The 15,771-nt window shown below is 32.8% G+C and overlaps 3 protein-coding genes and 1 long non-coding RNA gene across 13 annotated transcripts in view; 3 read left to right on the plus strand and 1 right to left on the minus strand.

Annotated features, from left to right (window-relative positions):
- The window catches only part of LOC138137584 (uncharacterized), a 207,814-nt gene that overhangs the window by 121,060 nt on the left and 70,983 nt on the right, over window positions 1-15,771 (plus strand). The window lies entirely within an intron of this gene.
- The window catches only part of LOC138137581 (uncharacterized), a 134,895-nt gene that overhangs the window by 92,518 nt on the left and 26,606 nt on the right, over window positions 1-15,771 (plus strand). The window lies entirely within an intron of this gene.
- Window positions 10,530-11,605, minus strand: LOC138137490 (uncharacterized). Of its 2 annotated transcripts, XR_011161760.1 has the most exons (4): window positions 11,469-11,603; window positions 11,178-11,298; window positions 10,951-11,122; window positions 10,530-10,891 (listed from the first exon to the last, which is right to left on the minus strand). It is a non-coding gene; the product is annotated as an uncharacterized lncRNA (long non-coding RNA). The 2 variants fall into 2 exon arrangements; XR_011161759.1 differs by having other exon boundaries at window positions 11,178-11,605.
- LOC138137583 (uncharacterized) overlaps window positions 11,776-15,771 on the plus strand; it is a 252,149-nt gene continuing 248,153 nt past the window's right edge. The window contains exon 1 of the mRNA XM_069057059.1: window positions 11,776-11,840. The gene's annotated coding sequence lies outside the window, so the exon portion shown is untranslated. The remainder of the gene's footprint in view (window positions 11,841-15,771) is intronic.

The raw sequence follows: 15,771 nt of genomic DNA on the forward strand, positions 1-15,771 counted from the left end.
AAGACGCGCAACTAGAGTTGATTGTACAATTAAACGATCAGCATCACTTTCTGCTTGACTACACTGAAAACTATTTTCGGTCAGTTTTTTGCAAAGAACGTTTATTTTTGCTGTTTGACATTTTAATCTGTGAAGTAACATACCACCATCAATTATGTAGAAAAACTTGCTAAGATCGTTAACATTCATTTTACATTGTTCAAAAATACCGTGCCTTCAAATAAATTGGGAATTAGAGGAGGCTGTGATTTATAAATTTTGTTTATTAACGGTTGGCAGACAATCACAATCGTGTGCTGTGCTGTCCAAGGTCACTGGTGTGCTCTATTTAAATATTACATGTTACCAACTTCATAACAAAATCACAGCCACCTCTAATTCCAAATTTATTTGAAGGCACGGTATCATATACGGGATCATTATAAATGTTTGTAACAACTAGTGGGCATAGCAACGCACCTAAAGCATAGCGCACAGCCACCTACGATGGTACAATCATTTATAATGACCCCGTACTTACTCGTATGTGCGACGATTCAGTCGTTTTCCTCATTCCAGCAATCTTCTTCTTACTTATGGCCCTAACATTAAAATTGATACGTTTTGAGGAAGATTATAGGAAAATCTTTTATGTTTATATGTGATGTGTGAAAGTGAGTGTTGGTTGAACAAAATCCCAAATTTGCAACTTCGAAAGACTTGTGCGCGCTGCGTGGTAGCCAAAGAACTGCAAAATTTTAGCACTATTTTCAGTTTTTGTTCAATATCTTCTAAGATATGAGTCTCACAGAAAAAGTTGAACTCATATTTTTTAAACTAGAGTAAATTCACTAAAATTTGAGACCTAAGCAAACTTTGTTCGTCCAGCAGTTTCCGAGATACAGCTTTTCAAATATTGGATATGTTTTCCAAGAAGTGAAACAATTTTGTATACGTCTCTAATTTTATTAAATATCGTCAAAAATACTCGTCTCATGAGAAAAGTCATGGGTAATGAACTTGAAGTATATTTATTTAGCCTTAAATTGAGCTCCGAGGGGCACCTGCAGGTTCAATGCTTCTCTCAAAAGTGGCACCACTATATTTCTGGTTCCACTATAAAAATCTGTGAAACTACAGGCACCTGTATCTTTTTTAAATACACAACAGGGTTAAATTTAAATTCAGAAAACGACGATTAAACGATTTTAGGATTACAAGTTTCTTTTGTCAAAACAATTTATGACCGATATTGAGAGGTAAAATTCCAGGTAATTTTCCAATAATATCTTTTTCGGGGTGGCTGTTGTCGTTTTATGGGAGTGACCGCTATTAGGAGGGTCATTAGTATGGGTTTTCGGTATAATCTGTTCTGAGAACTTAAAAACTGGCCGTTATTAGAGGTGACCGTTTTTCAGAGGTGGCCGTAAATAGAGGTTTTGCTGTACATACTATTTTATCTCCAAGCGGAACACAACAAAAAAAAATCGGACATGAACTCAATTATTTGTGGTGAGCCCAGATATTGAAGACCGAGACGAAGTTGAGGAGGGCAACTGGGCGATTTTGAGATCTGTCATCCGTGCACATGAGCGGCTCGTGTTACATCACAGTGGCACCGGTTAAATATTAGGTAATAATTCCGTTTTTTCACTTCTTTAGAGGCTTTCTTTAACAGGGATAATTTAATTATTAAATATTTCGTGTAATTGATGGATGTAATTGATAAATAAATCGTGACAAATAGTTCAAATGATCTTACATTTGACTCGATCGATCCGCCTCTGGACATTTCTACTCCTAGGACTTGAAGTACTTCTACTCCGCTCAGAATAGTTAATAGTACTGTAACCTTTCGACTTCCTTGACTTTTCCTCGATGATTTTTTTTTTCTCCCTCATTTGGTGTATGGTTGGTTGCCGCATTCCCTCGGATGAAATTTTGCGGAAAAATACGAAACAAAAATAATGAGAAAAGAAATGTTTATGGATCCTACGTTGTGTTTTATTTTTATTTTGTTTAATTAGGTTCTAACGAGAGGCCGTACCTTCGGAGGTTTTCCAAAAAATAGAATTAAAACGATAGAGCACACTTCACTTAAATTTTATTTAACAAATAATCGAGTGTGGTGGTGTTTGGTCCCAACAAATTATAGAAATAAATACATGAATTTGATAACAGAAGTTGGTGGAAATTTGACCTAATGAGATTTGACTCGCGGCCCTCGAATTGAGACCTGACTCATGAATAAATGACTACGCTGGGCAAATACAGAAGTTTCTGGCGCGACCAGCATTATGGAAGTTTGAACTATGTGATCCGATTTAGATTTCAATTACCCCAATTAAATTGAACCCGACGCGATGCCCTGGAATCTCATAGATCACCCCGGTCTACTACGGTGGTCGAAAATAAAAGGGAAAAAAGGCTCTAACAGGGCCAAAGGGTACCTTTCTTCACGTGTCAGCTGGCCTAGTTTGGTCGCTGGCCCCCTTGGGGGTGACGCGGCTGAATTTTGTGCTCTTACGCCGGACCACAGCTAATTGAGTGCGATGGACACTGGCGGTAGCTTCCCGATCTCGAGACTCCAAAACATACATAATAAATGAAAATGTTTTATAATGAATTTATACTAGTTCCCCTTGATGAAAGCACGGTTTCCCCAATCGGTAAATGCAAGAAGATCACATACTTCGCGATAAAGAAATTAATACAAGATTCTAAAGAGTCACGTGGTCATCAAAAGCTCAAAGAAAATATATAAATATAAGATATAAAAATATAAGAAAATCTTTACTTTAGAACGATAAAGAACTAAATGCTGTTTGGCTAATTAAATCGCGGCTACAAATAATGTACAAAAATTAGAGAAATAATTTACCTTGTAAATGTAAAGAACGTGGTCACAAAATGGCTGCTGGAAGTACTGAACGTACCTCCGGCTACTTTGGAGATCAAACCCCGAGTGAATCAAAAAAGCCCTGTTTTTCGTCACGCAATGGGTTTTATCATTTCTGGCGCACCCCGCTTTCGCAACCCCTACTTGACCAAAGTGACCACTCGGTTCTGCTTTACGCCGATCGCGACACCCTTTCGATATCTCTAGAACTTTTGAAATTACAGTTTCCGTTTTTCCACCATTATTTTAAATGTTTAAATTTAGACTTTTGTTAGGACCAGACCGAATAATTTGTTGTTGAATTAGAAGTCTGAAAAAGAACACTAAATTACTGACTCTATACAATAATACAAATCAGCACTAAGAATTCGACAGAATTAAATGAAATAAACATAATTTAAAATGAAACAAACATAATTAAAATGAAACAAACATAATTTAAAATAAAACAAACATAATTAAAATAAAACAAACATAATTTAAAATGAAACAAACATAATTAAAATGAAACAAACATAATTAAAATAAAACAAACATAATTAAAATGAAACAAACATAATTAAAATGAAACAAACATAATTAAAATGAAACAAACATAATTAAAATGAAACCTAAATTGGGCTTGAAACGCTGTTACGCAAGTGTTATATCATGCATTGACCTGCTACTTCTAAATTTTGCTCTACATTGGTTTGATTCCCCAAAACAGTTCTAATTAATAATTACTTCGTAATTTTCATTCTCTCTCTCTCACTCACACATCTGATTTCTACGACTACCTGGCTTTACCGTTAACCTGTTGTCTCTGTTTTTTCTACCGACTCCTTTCCTATTTTACTTTGTTACTTTTCTAACTAAAAGTGCAAACGATTCTAGTTATTTTCTACGATAAAGCGCTCTGTTTCTAATTTGCAATTCTCGTCCTTTAATTACAAATATGCCACAAATTTGAGAATGCTAAAAAAAGTAAATTATTAACCCAATGAACATTAATTTTGTGGTTCTCTCAATTTGAAACCTGCTAACATCAAATTTATTAATTCAATTATCCCCTGATTTTAACTGGACCACCCAAATTGTCGAACGAGTAAATTTTGCAATGTTTCTTTTCCCATAAAAACTGTTATCTTTGTGTTGTGTTCGGACAGGACGTGTACCTGCATTTTCAAAGAAAGGTTGGCAGATTTCACTTGAGGAATGTGGTGCCGACACGGCTTCAATAAAATTCACAACTGGCCAGCATTTCCGTCGCAAATGAACGGTATTTAAAATATTTCGTTGAAATTATTTTAAAATTAAAATTCTTAATTTATCGAACCTATTCGGACCGTTACAGTACCGTGCGATCAAATAAAAAAAAAATAGAGTAGGCGAAAATGGTGGTTTGAACCAATCAAAGCATCAGAATAGCACAATCCAGGTAACTCGATTTTTTTTTAATTGATCGCACGTTATATTATATCGTTAAGACCAATCCCTACTGTGGCATTGGTGCAGTAAAACATGCGTTCGAAGTCCCATTAAAATAGCCATTTGTATTAATTATTGCAATCAAAATATGATATATTCAGAAAGATAAAACTTAAATCTTTGTCTCTCTAGTGTTGTTTAAAAAAAAAAAAAACTTTGAAAGTTGTTTTACGTCTTGAACTTGTACATTTTTCTGTATATTTGACCTAAAATTTGTGATGGACATGAACCAAAAATGCAAATTTCAACACTAGAGAGACATAGTTTAATCTTTTATCTTGCAACAAAAAAAAAAATATACACAAAAAAAATTTAAATTGCACCAAATTTTAATAGGACTTCGAGACCATTGCAAACAGTAAAATTGTCTCTACTACGTGCTGCCGCCTGGCGTTTAGTTTAACAATTTCAAATGCTCGCCTGTTATGTACACTCAAACTAAAAGTTTGACTCTGGGGGTAGTTGTGCCTTGAGCATTACTAGACCAAGAAACAAAGATGATCTTACTCATTGTAGGTACATTGATCATAATAGCGTTATGTGATATTTTTAAGAAAATCGCTCGGACAGATCGATTTTATTTCGAAAAATGCCATCCTGTGATGTGCAATTTGTTTAAATGACGTCATTGATTTTTGCGCAATGACGTCAAGACGTCATTACCGATTTTTTTAAATGACAACCCCCACTTTTATTCTCTTTCTGTTAGACCTTCTTACTGCGTAAACGATCAATGAAAAAACTGGTACCTTACGTAACAATTTTTTTGAGACAACAAGAACAAATAAACATTAACAATAAAATTCAATGCAAATGTTGAAATTACCCCCCGCCAACCATTTGGCACTCACCGACACGAATGCAGACTGTCAGGGCTGATTTGTTCCATTTCAGCGGGAAGGCTATATAAATATCTATAGTAGATTCATTTTTGTAATGACGAACTAAAGTTACTACATTTAGTAACTTTTGTCTTGTGAACACATCTTTTACCGCGAATTTGGGCTTTTAAAAAGTTAGGTTATGGGTCACGTCATTTGTTCTTGTGTCAGTTTGGTACGTGATATAATACAGGGTGACTGACGAAAAACCTTTGATGCTGTATTTTGCTTATTTTTTATCCGATTTGAATAAATGACACATCAAATGAAATAATTTTGAAAACACTTCAATACCCAACTAAATAAAAAAAATATATTGCGTCCAGTTTTTGACAGATGAACATCAGCTTCTTTTTTTCAAATAGCACTGTACATTTTTTTTTATTGAGTATTGTAGAGATTTGTCTTCTAAATATAAAAATGCAAAAAACTATACCCATTCATGAAACAAAAGTCAAGAAATTAAAAAGTAAATGTACAAAATTTAAAAATCAAGTGACCAAAATAAACAAGATAGAAGTTTGTTCTAAATGCTCCAAATGACTAAGTAAGCTCTGAGTATTCATTTGTTGTTTTTTTATTATAATGTTGCTGTGGAAGAAAATTTCCAAAGACGATTTAGTGTTAACCTGTGGTGTGGCATTTTTAGAGATTTGAATCTATTGGATTTCTTTATATTCATACGAAACTTTCGAGAGAAGGTTTATTTGACCCCACCAGGTACCCAAAAAGAGTTAAGAAAAAAGATAGTGCGAGTATGTCACGAAAAACCCCGAAATTTTTTACTGAATGCAAAGGTGGGCATTTCTAGAAGGTATCGATAGTGTCTGCAACAGCATTGAGGAAATTTTGAGCAACTAGAATAGATTTTGTATTGTTTACAAATTTGATTACTTGATTTTTGGTTTTCAATTTTTTTCATTTAAAATACATTTTTTGTTTTTTCTTTTAATGTAGGATTATTCAGAAGAAGATTCTTTATAAGAACGAATAAAAAGATATATAGAGTGTAATTTGAAAAAAAAAAGTTGGCTATCGTCTGTCAAAAAACAGATGTCGAAAAAAATATCGAATAGGATAATAATGAAGTGTTTTTCGAACTATTTCATTTGATGTGTCATTTATTTAAATCGGATAAAGAATAAGTAAGATACAGCGTCAAAGGTTTTTTTTCGTCAGTCACCCTGTATATTCCAATCAAAATCTTCAAACTCCTTCCATAAAACATGGAAAACATTTCGAACAAACTGCGTTGCGCCAGTTGGAAAAACAATTAGGAGTCAAAATTTTAGAGTGCGGTATGTTCATTGATGAAGAATTCTAATTTCTTGGGGCTATACCAGACGGATTAATAGATAATAATCATACTTTAGTAGAAATAAAATGCCCCTTTTCGGCATTCAATATGAAGATAGAAGAGGCAATCGAGAGAAAAAAAATTAACTTTTGGAATAAAAATGATCACAGCATAAACAAGAAACATGCTTGGTATTACCAAATTCAGGGTCAGTTACATGTAACCAAAAGAAAAACATGTAAACTAGGCAAAAATGAATAGGGAATTTTTCCTTTTTTGAATTTTTTATAAATACAGTTTAAAATTTGTAATGCAATGTGTTAGAAATATATTCATATACAGGGAGATTCTGAAATAAGTTTGGAAAAAAAATGTGGAGTATCCTTAACACCTTGACACATAATTATTCTGCCTATATGAATTTTGGAGGTGAAATCAAAAGGAAGGAAATTACCCTATATCCTTGTATTTTCAACGCCCATGCATAGGGAAAATTTGTCCGAATTTGTTCATTTCATTAGCAACCATTGTTACATCAACTTCACAATAAAGGCGTAGGTGCAAGCACAATGTTTTGTAAATGTTTCTATGGAAATGATCGAGAGAAGTAAGGTTACGTTTGTGACTGATGGGCACCTTAGATTATTATTGTTGCTAAACTACCAAGATAATCAGGTAATCACCTTTAACTCAGCAGCGTACTGGCAATTTTGACCAAATTTTCAATCATTTGTATCTCGAAAACGAAAAAACTTTTATAAGAAAATTTTTTTGTCTATTCTTTTTCCAGAATTCTTCTCATCATCACCAATTACCGGTTTTTTTTCCAAACTTATTTCAGAATCACCCTATACACATTAAATGTAATATTTCAAGTACCTGTAACATTTTAAATTTATATAGTATTTAAGAATACGTGGGAGGATTGGGGCAATTATTTTGCTTTCCAAGAAAAATCGTGGAATTCCCTATTCATTTTTGCCTAGTTTATTTTGGTTGTATGGATATCAGGTAACGATAATTTAAAAATTGAAAGAATAGAACAAGATATAAATTTCTGGAAATTTGAGATGGAACCTAAACTTGTACAATTTTATATGGAGTGTATTTTGCCTGAATTAGTAGATCCAAGACATACAAGAAATATGAAAATACGAGATCCTCCTTATATCCTACAAGCAATAAAGGATAAACAAAAAGAAATACGAAATTTGTTTCCTGAATATTTTCAAAGCCTACGTGCTAAAAAATAAAAAAAAATTTATAACTTGAATTCTATTTAATGCAAATGCTCAAAATGGGCACCGTTTCTTTCTTGACAAATTGCAAAACGATAGTAACCATCCCTTACGTTTGCCTAATTCCATGTCTACTACATTGCTTACGGTCTTCAATATTGTTCGGTTTTAGGCATGAAATTAGGCAAATCTCACCGGAAATGTTATAAAACGTAAGGGATGCATGTTACTATCGATTTGCAATTGGCCAAGAAACAAACGATTTCCATTTTGAACATTTGTTGCATAATTTTTTTTTTATTCTTTGCGAAGTGGGTTTTCAAACGAGGTGTCACTTGGCATACCCTTCCATTTGAAAAAAAAAGTTAGGGGTGGTTGCAAGCTTCCGGGAGCAAATATGCAAAAACCATATGCGCCAAAATTTGGACAGAAAAAAACAAAAATTGACCTGTTTCGGGATTTTTTACAAAAATCACCTATGTCCAAGTTATGAATTTTATTCAGAAACAATATCACAAGACTTCCCATTTTTTTCGGAAAATTTTGATTTTATGACGAAAAGTTTGTTGCTTGGCAATAACCACAAGATCCGTTAGGGTCGAATGGTTTTGCCTAAAGCAACAAACTTTGAGTCCAATAAAATCAAAAATTTCCGAAAAAAAATGGGAAGTCGAGTTATATTTGTCTAGACAAATCCCCGAATGAACAATTCAAACAAACATTTGGAACAACATCACAAAACGGATTAAAGGTTAGTTTATATTCATCGTGGCACTTTTCCTGCAACAATTTACCTGTTGTATTCCAAATTGTTTTCACCTTGTAGTAAATATCACTGCTGGAGTCGTTTCTAAAATGATTTTTTAAATCCATTTCGGAAAACGTCAAAATAATTTTCTGACATTTTGTTCATTAATTTGTGTTACCAACAAACACAAAAGCCTTGTCAACGTTGTTTTTCACCGGAAGGGAGCTTTTGTCGGCGGAAGACGCATTTTCTGACCATGACTAGATTTTTTCGCGATATTCGGCACACTATTGGTCAATATCAACTGTTTTCATAACATGAGTGAATTTGTCCAGTTAAAATTTCCACACTGTATATCGGCATTTGCTTCATGTTCTAGGTCATTGTGAAATTTCTTTATTTTTAATTATTGTAATATGTACTAATATCTGGAAAATGTTACGTATTCAATAACTAATGATTTTATTGTTATATAAAACGTGTTCAATTGAAAAGTTCATCAAATTGGCTTTGATCTTTGTCGCTATCTTTGTCTAACCAACTAAATTTACGATGTTGTTGTCTTTTAAAAAATAAACTCAAAGCCAACTTGATGAACATTTCAATTGAACACTTGTTATACAGTGAGCGGCAAAAGTATGGAATAAATTCATTAAAAATTAAACAAAATTTTTTTCGAAAAAATCTTTGAACAGGTCAATTTTAGTTTATAAAAATACATATTTTAATACAAAATAAAATTCCAAGCAGTCATTTGTTTTCGAGTTATGACGTCATCGATAGTTTTTTTAAATAGAAACCCCCTATTTTTTTTCTTGATTCTGATAGCCCTTTTAATTGTCTAAATGCCAGTATAAAAATTTTGTTACCTTACATGAGGAAATTTTTGAGAAAAAAAAAAAATAAAGTTGGAAAAAATAAATTTTATAACGAACAAAAACAAGTCAAAAACTGTGTTAGTAAGTTCTTAAAATTATGGAATTAAATGTTCGAATTGCCATCCCCCAGCTTGTTGACAAAAAGCAAGTTTATGAAGAAATTCCCACTGTTTTAGTTTTATCTAGTTTTATCTCTGCACCCAATCAAAATTAAAATTTCTATACGTAAGAACATTTATTAAAATTTAACATACAATAACATTTTTAATTTACAATGCGAAAATTTCCGATAATAATGCAGAATCTGGAAAAGTGTTTCTGTTAAATGAGTCATTTTCGAAAACGTTTTGTAAAACAAAAAACACATACGAATGAAATTGACAGTAACATTTGACTGTTTGATTTACCTACTTGATTTTTTGACTTGTTTTTGTTCGTTATAAAATTTATTTTTTCCGACTTTATTATTTTTTTTTCTCAAAAATTTCCTTATGTAAGATAACAACATTTTTACACGGTCATTTAGACAATTAAAAGGTCTATCAGAATCAAGAAAAAAAATAGGGGATTTCCATTTAATAAAACTATCGATGACGTCATAACTCGAAAACAAATGACTGCTTGGAATTTTGTTTGGTACTAAAACATGTATTTTTATAAACTAAAATTGACCTGTCCAAAGATTTTTTTGAAAAAAATTTTGTTTAATTTTTAAGGAATTTATTCCATACTTTTGCCGCTCAGTGTATATTACTTAAATGAACTTAAATGTTATTTGCCAGGTTGAATCTGATTGATTGATTTTTGTTAGTTCATTTTTTTCAGGGGAGAAAATAAAGTGTATAATTTTATCATGTACTTTGAAGTCTATACGTAATAATGTATGTAGGTATTGTGTATGTACATAATAAAATATATGGTAGTTAGTCAAGACCAACCAATATTATCACTTCGTACTGTAAAAGCTAAGCTCGCGAGGAAACAAAATGTAAATGTAAATAATTGTGTCTGGCTTGTACTTTTTACTATTAGTGTACATTCAGTGATTTACTGTTGTTGAGCCCGCCCATTGCATAGACCCTCTTGCACCCGACCCCCGTCGCAAAATTTCACACTACCCGTAGAGATTCGTCTTAAGAGTAGAAATGAGTCTTTCGTGGCTAGCCCAGAGATTGAAGGCCGAAACGCAGTTGAGGCCGATAACTGGGCGAGGTGCAAGAAGACTTTCTACTCTGAATGATATATACTATTTTATCTTCAAGCGGATCACAAAAAAATCGAAAATAAACTCACTTATTTATTTTTCTTTTCATGCAGTTACAATCTTCAAATTTTAAGGCACAAGTAATTTCTACTTCCCTTGTTATTAGTACTTGAAGTTTCGATAATATTTGTAAAGTCTATAATGCTATTCATTGTGTTCGATACACTTTCTGCAAATTTCCACGTAAAACTTTCCCAAAATGGTGAATGATCGCGAATGATCCGGTCAGACATAACTCTATGGACATAACCTACAATAATTTATAATTCTTCGTCTAGGGAACTCAGAAATTTTACCTTTGTAGCCAGATCAACGTGATTCATGAACATTATTATATTATACATACACAATTTAATCATATACTTTTCGGGATTTTGGTGGGACTAGATCCTACATAGGTAGTTTGCCGCGATCAGCGTCAATTTTCGGGGAGTAAAATTCATATCGCCACCGGACTTCAGTTATTTGCTAAATATACTTAACAAAAATTATCAAAACGGAATAGCAAACGATTACAACTTGCAGCTGTTTACTTTTCAACAGTGAACGGTTATCTTGCGTTATTTTTTAATGTTGACATCCAGACATCATGGCATCTGACATCCACGCTGTGGCCATGCCCACAACTTCACAACGGGCGGCTTCTGACAGAATATATGGGACGCGGTTAAATATTGGGTAATAATTTCGTTAATTCGCTTTTTTAGAGGCTTTTCTTTAATAGGGATAATTTAATTATTACATACTCGTATTTCGTGCAATTGATAATTGTAATTGATAAATAAATCGTGACAAATATTTCAAATGACCTTACATTTGACCCGGTCGAGCCGCCTGTGGGAAACTTCTACTCCTAGGACTTGAAGTACTTTTACTCCGCTCAGAAAAAAAATGACAGTTTAACCGTCTCTATGGAGATACACAAAGGCGCTTGAAGATAAAAAAAAAAAACACTAAACACTTTAATCGTCTCTATGGAGTGTACAGAAATATGCGATTTTCGACCGCTTGAAGATAAAATACGTGTATATTCTATATAGATATTTATTCTTTTACATTTCTGTAATAATCTTATCACAAAAATATATCAACCGTATCGTTCGTGCTAAAAAATATTATAATACGATATTGTCATCAGAATAGTTTCTACCGAAATGTGCATTGATTCAACGTCTTTAAGTAGCATGTAAGTGTTTTTCACAATAATTTGAACATTTTGTCGGATAATCTTAATTATCCAGTGTTTAAATAGGCAGAGTATTAGTTTGGTTCAACTACTGTGTTGAGTATTTGTTATCTCGTGGTAATACAAATAGTTGCCGCGACCACACCCATCACCATGTAGGATTCTATTTGGCTTCTTTAGCTTTACGTTATTATTCTTCTCATATTTTACATTTTTAACGAGTTGTTTACTTATGTACTCTATAGATTATCAATTGCATGAAAATAATGAACAAAGCAGTCGTCCAAACTTGCAGGAAATTAGTTCAGAGAAGAATCGATTGACTTTAGTCTTTGCACTAAGCCGATTTCAGTCTGATATGAAATATAACTTGCAGAACCAACAAAAAAGAACTTTTCGTTTATATTTTACCCAAAAATTGATTTAAACAATTAATAACTTTTTGCTTTTGTTACCGTTTCTGTCATTATTGAGATGTCAATATTTCCGGTGACCTCAGTTCTTTTGTTTTCCTAGTATCCTTGAATAAAGTGCTTTGGAAAATGTCAATAATTTGCGTTTTATCGTGATAATAATAAAGTTAGACCTGAAATGAGCAATAAATAAGTTATTCTACATTCTACGACTTGGTCTGTAAATGATATTTTTTTAAGATTATTTTATTTCTAACCCCTCGATATTTTGCGACATCATTTCATCGTACATTACATCTTCATTAACAAAGTCATACCTTCACACTTTACGAGCCAGTGGCTATTATGATTCATTACAATCCTTTGTTAAATAATGATACAATAACATCTAATCTAACCATACACACAAAGAAACAAAAACTCCAATTATAGCTATTTATGTAACAAGGCAGTAAAATGACACTTTATTGAACGAGTTTGCAGATTGCGAAACGTAGCGGAGCCGAGTCGAGCAAGCAAACGAGTTCGATAGACACTTTACTGCCATGTTATAGTGGTCGCCAACACTCTAATAGCAGACCTCTTTTGCTCGCTATTGCAGTCGGCTCATAAAAAACTGGTTTGTTGAGATAACACGCGCGATGTGCATACAGGAGCGTATTCAAAATATATTAACGATTGAATCCGAATAAGTGAGTATACACCGTTCACACATGGGAGTTAAATTGGGTGCAAAACAACTCAATATGTTCACATCAAGTTGATGTTTTTTTATGTGGAGCGGCAACCATAAATTTTACATTCAGTTTTCACGCCTACTTCGACTACAATCATTTAGAATAATCCTGTATTTAGAATTTTGTTTTTGGCAAGGGATGCTCATACCTCCCCGCGGTTCTTGCTGGGCAATAAAAATTAGATTTATAATATATTATAATATGTTTGTACATTTTCCTGAATACGCTCCTGATTGCACGCGTCTTATTAATTTGCAGCTGTGTCGGAACCTTTGTCTTGTTTTTAAAATCCTGTTTTCTTTTATTTTGAGGCTGCTACTAAAGTGTTGGCAGGTACTATACATACAAGCTTTTATTGACTACCACTATACTGCTACTTACGAAAGTCAGTCCCGAGCACGAGGGTAAAAATCATGCGCTCCCGAAGTGTATACAGGGTGATTCACGTGGCCCGTTCGTTAATAACTTTCCGATTTTCCAAAATCGTATGAATATGAAAATTGGTAGCCGACTATAATGGACTCCTCCAAGTTCAAATAAAATATTTTCAAAATGACGACACTTTCGGAAATACCGGAAATCGACACCATGTTTGTTTTTTTAAATGGAAAGGCCTCATTTTGATTGCAAGTTTCGATTCTACGTTAAATTTTGAGTTTAGAACGTCCTTTTGTCAACACTTTTGACCTAGCCATTTTTTTCACAAAAAGGCGGGGTTGCAGGGCTTCATTAAAAAATTTATAACTTCTGAACCATTGGAAATACAAAACTGATTTTTTTAAATTGAATTCTTAAAGGTTTGGCCGATCTTCTAAGCTGCTAGTGACATTTTTTTTATGTTTCATATGCCTACTGCAATTTTTCAAATTTGATAATTAAAAAATGTCGAAAACTTCATTTTTTCAAATGGCAACTCCCATTTCTGATACTAGATATGAAGATATGAATGTATGATTTAATTTTAACGCCACTTTTATTAACATTTTGTATGCCTCTTTCCAGCCGTTTTGGCCTAATTTCTATTTTTTGAATAAAATATTCTTTTTTTTATTATGCAATTGTTTTATTTGAATATTTTTTCAAAAATCGCATTGCGATAAATAGTAAATATGTAAAAACAAAATAATAAAAAATAAGCAAAAAAACAAAAAAATACATTGAGCATTTTCGTAAAAATATTTTTTCGTTAATTTGCTTGTTTTTTATTATTTTGTTGTTACATATCTACTATTTGTTGCATTGCGATTTTTGAATAAAAATTCAAATAAAACAATTGCTTGATAAGAAAAAATAATATTTATTTAAAAAAAAATTACGCCAAAACGGCTAAAAATAGGCGTACACAATGTTAATAAATGTGGCCTAAAAATTAAATTTTACATTTACATCTAGTGTAGAGATGGTAGTTGCCATTTAAAAAAATGAAATTTTCGACATTTTTTTATTATCAATTTTGAAAAATTGCAGTAGGCGTATGAAACACAAAAAAAATGTCACTAGTGGCGAAAAGATCGGCCAAACCTTTCGGAATGCAATAAAGAAAAATCAATTATTTATTTCCAACAGTTCAGGAGTTATAATTTTTTTAATGAGGCCCTGCAACCCGCTTTTTTGCGAAAAAGATGACATTGGTCCAAAACGATGACAGATAAGTGTTGACAAAAGGACTTTCTGAACTTAAAATTTAACGTAGAATCGAAATTTGAAATTAAATTGGGGTCCCATTAAAAAAAACAAAGATGGCGTCGATTTCCGGTATTTCCGGAAGTGTCACCATTTTTAAGGTTGTACAATGCCCAAAAATATTACGTTTCACCAACGCAAGATGGCTCTGAAGTTTCACACTCTGATAGTTGGCGTATAGTGCTTGTATCTTCCTAAGGAATTCTGACTTAAGCCCTAAATAAACCGAACAAAGACCCTACTTAAAGAAATTTATTGTCATGTTGTGCCTGTCAATCACTAGAGGGTCTTCGACAAATATTTTGGGTACTACCCCAGGTAATTGTTTTCTCCAAGACCGGCTAGTGATTGACAGGTACAATATCACAATAAATTTCTTTAAGTAGGGTCTTTGTTCGGTTTATTTACGACTTAAGCCAAAATTCCTTAGGAAGATAAAAATACTATATACGCAACACACCAACCTTCTATCCTTCCCTTCGCAGATTTCAATTTCCTTATAGAAATAAGAAGGGTTGATGTCCAAGCACAGTTGTTGTTATGTCTATTGACCAGTAGGTGGATTCAAACTCGACCGCTTCCCTTCACCTCCTTTCCACCCGAAGCTATGGGTATAATTTATATTTTTACTGTGGGTATGATCCTGTTAACAGGTATACGAGCCCCGTCTAACATAGTTTGATTAAATTTCTTTAAAAAAAAATGTATACCCAGTGGACGTATTTTGGGAAAAACCCAATCAATTTGAAATAAATAAACTGTTTGTCTATCTATCAGTTTGCAGATGGCACTGATGATATTGGAGTTAGTAATTGAGGAGATATCCGTCCAGGCTATGGGGACGCTACTGTACAGTGTTGCATTAGTAGTGTGGCATTTTGAAATTATAATCTCAAAATGCTTTTTTTGAAGAAAAAAACATTATTGTAGCCGATCATTTGACTTACATCTTCTTTTCATTATATTTACAAACTGTACAATGGGTTTTTAATTTTAATTAATGTATTTTTGCTTGATTTCGAATCGTCGTTTATTTATTTTTTTATGCAAAAATGTACATTCAAAATCACTCAAAAAATTTAAAAAAGCGCACAACGG

The sequence above is a fragment of the Tenebrio molitor genome, chromosome 8 (assembly GCF_963966145.1).
Source record: "Tenebrio molitor chromosome 8, icTenMoli1.1, whole genome shotgun sequence".
Classification (NCBI taxonomy): Eukaryota; Metazoa; Arthropoda; class Insecta; order Coleoptera; family Tenebrionidae; genus Tenebrio; species Tenebrio molitor.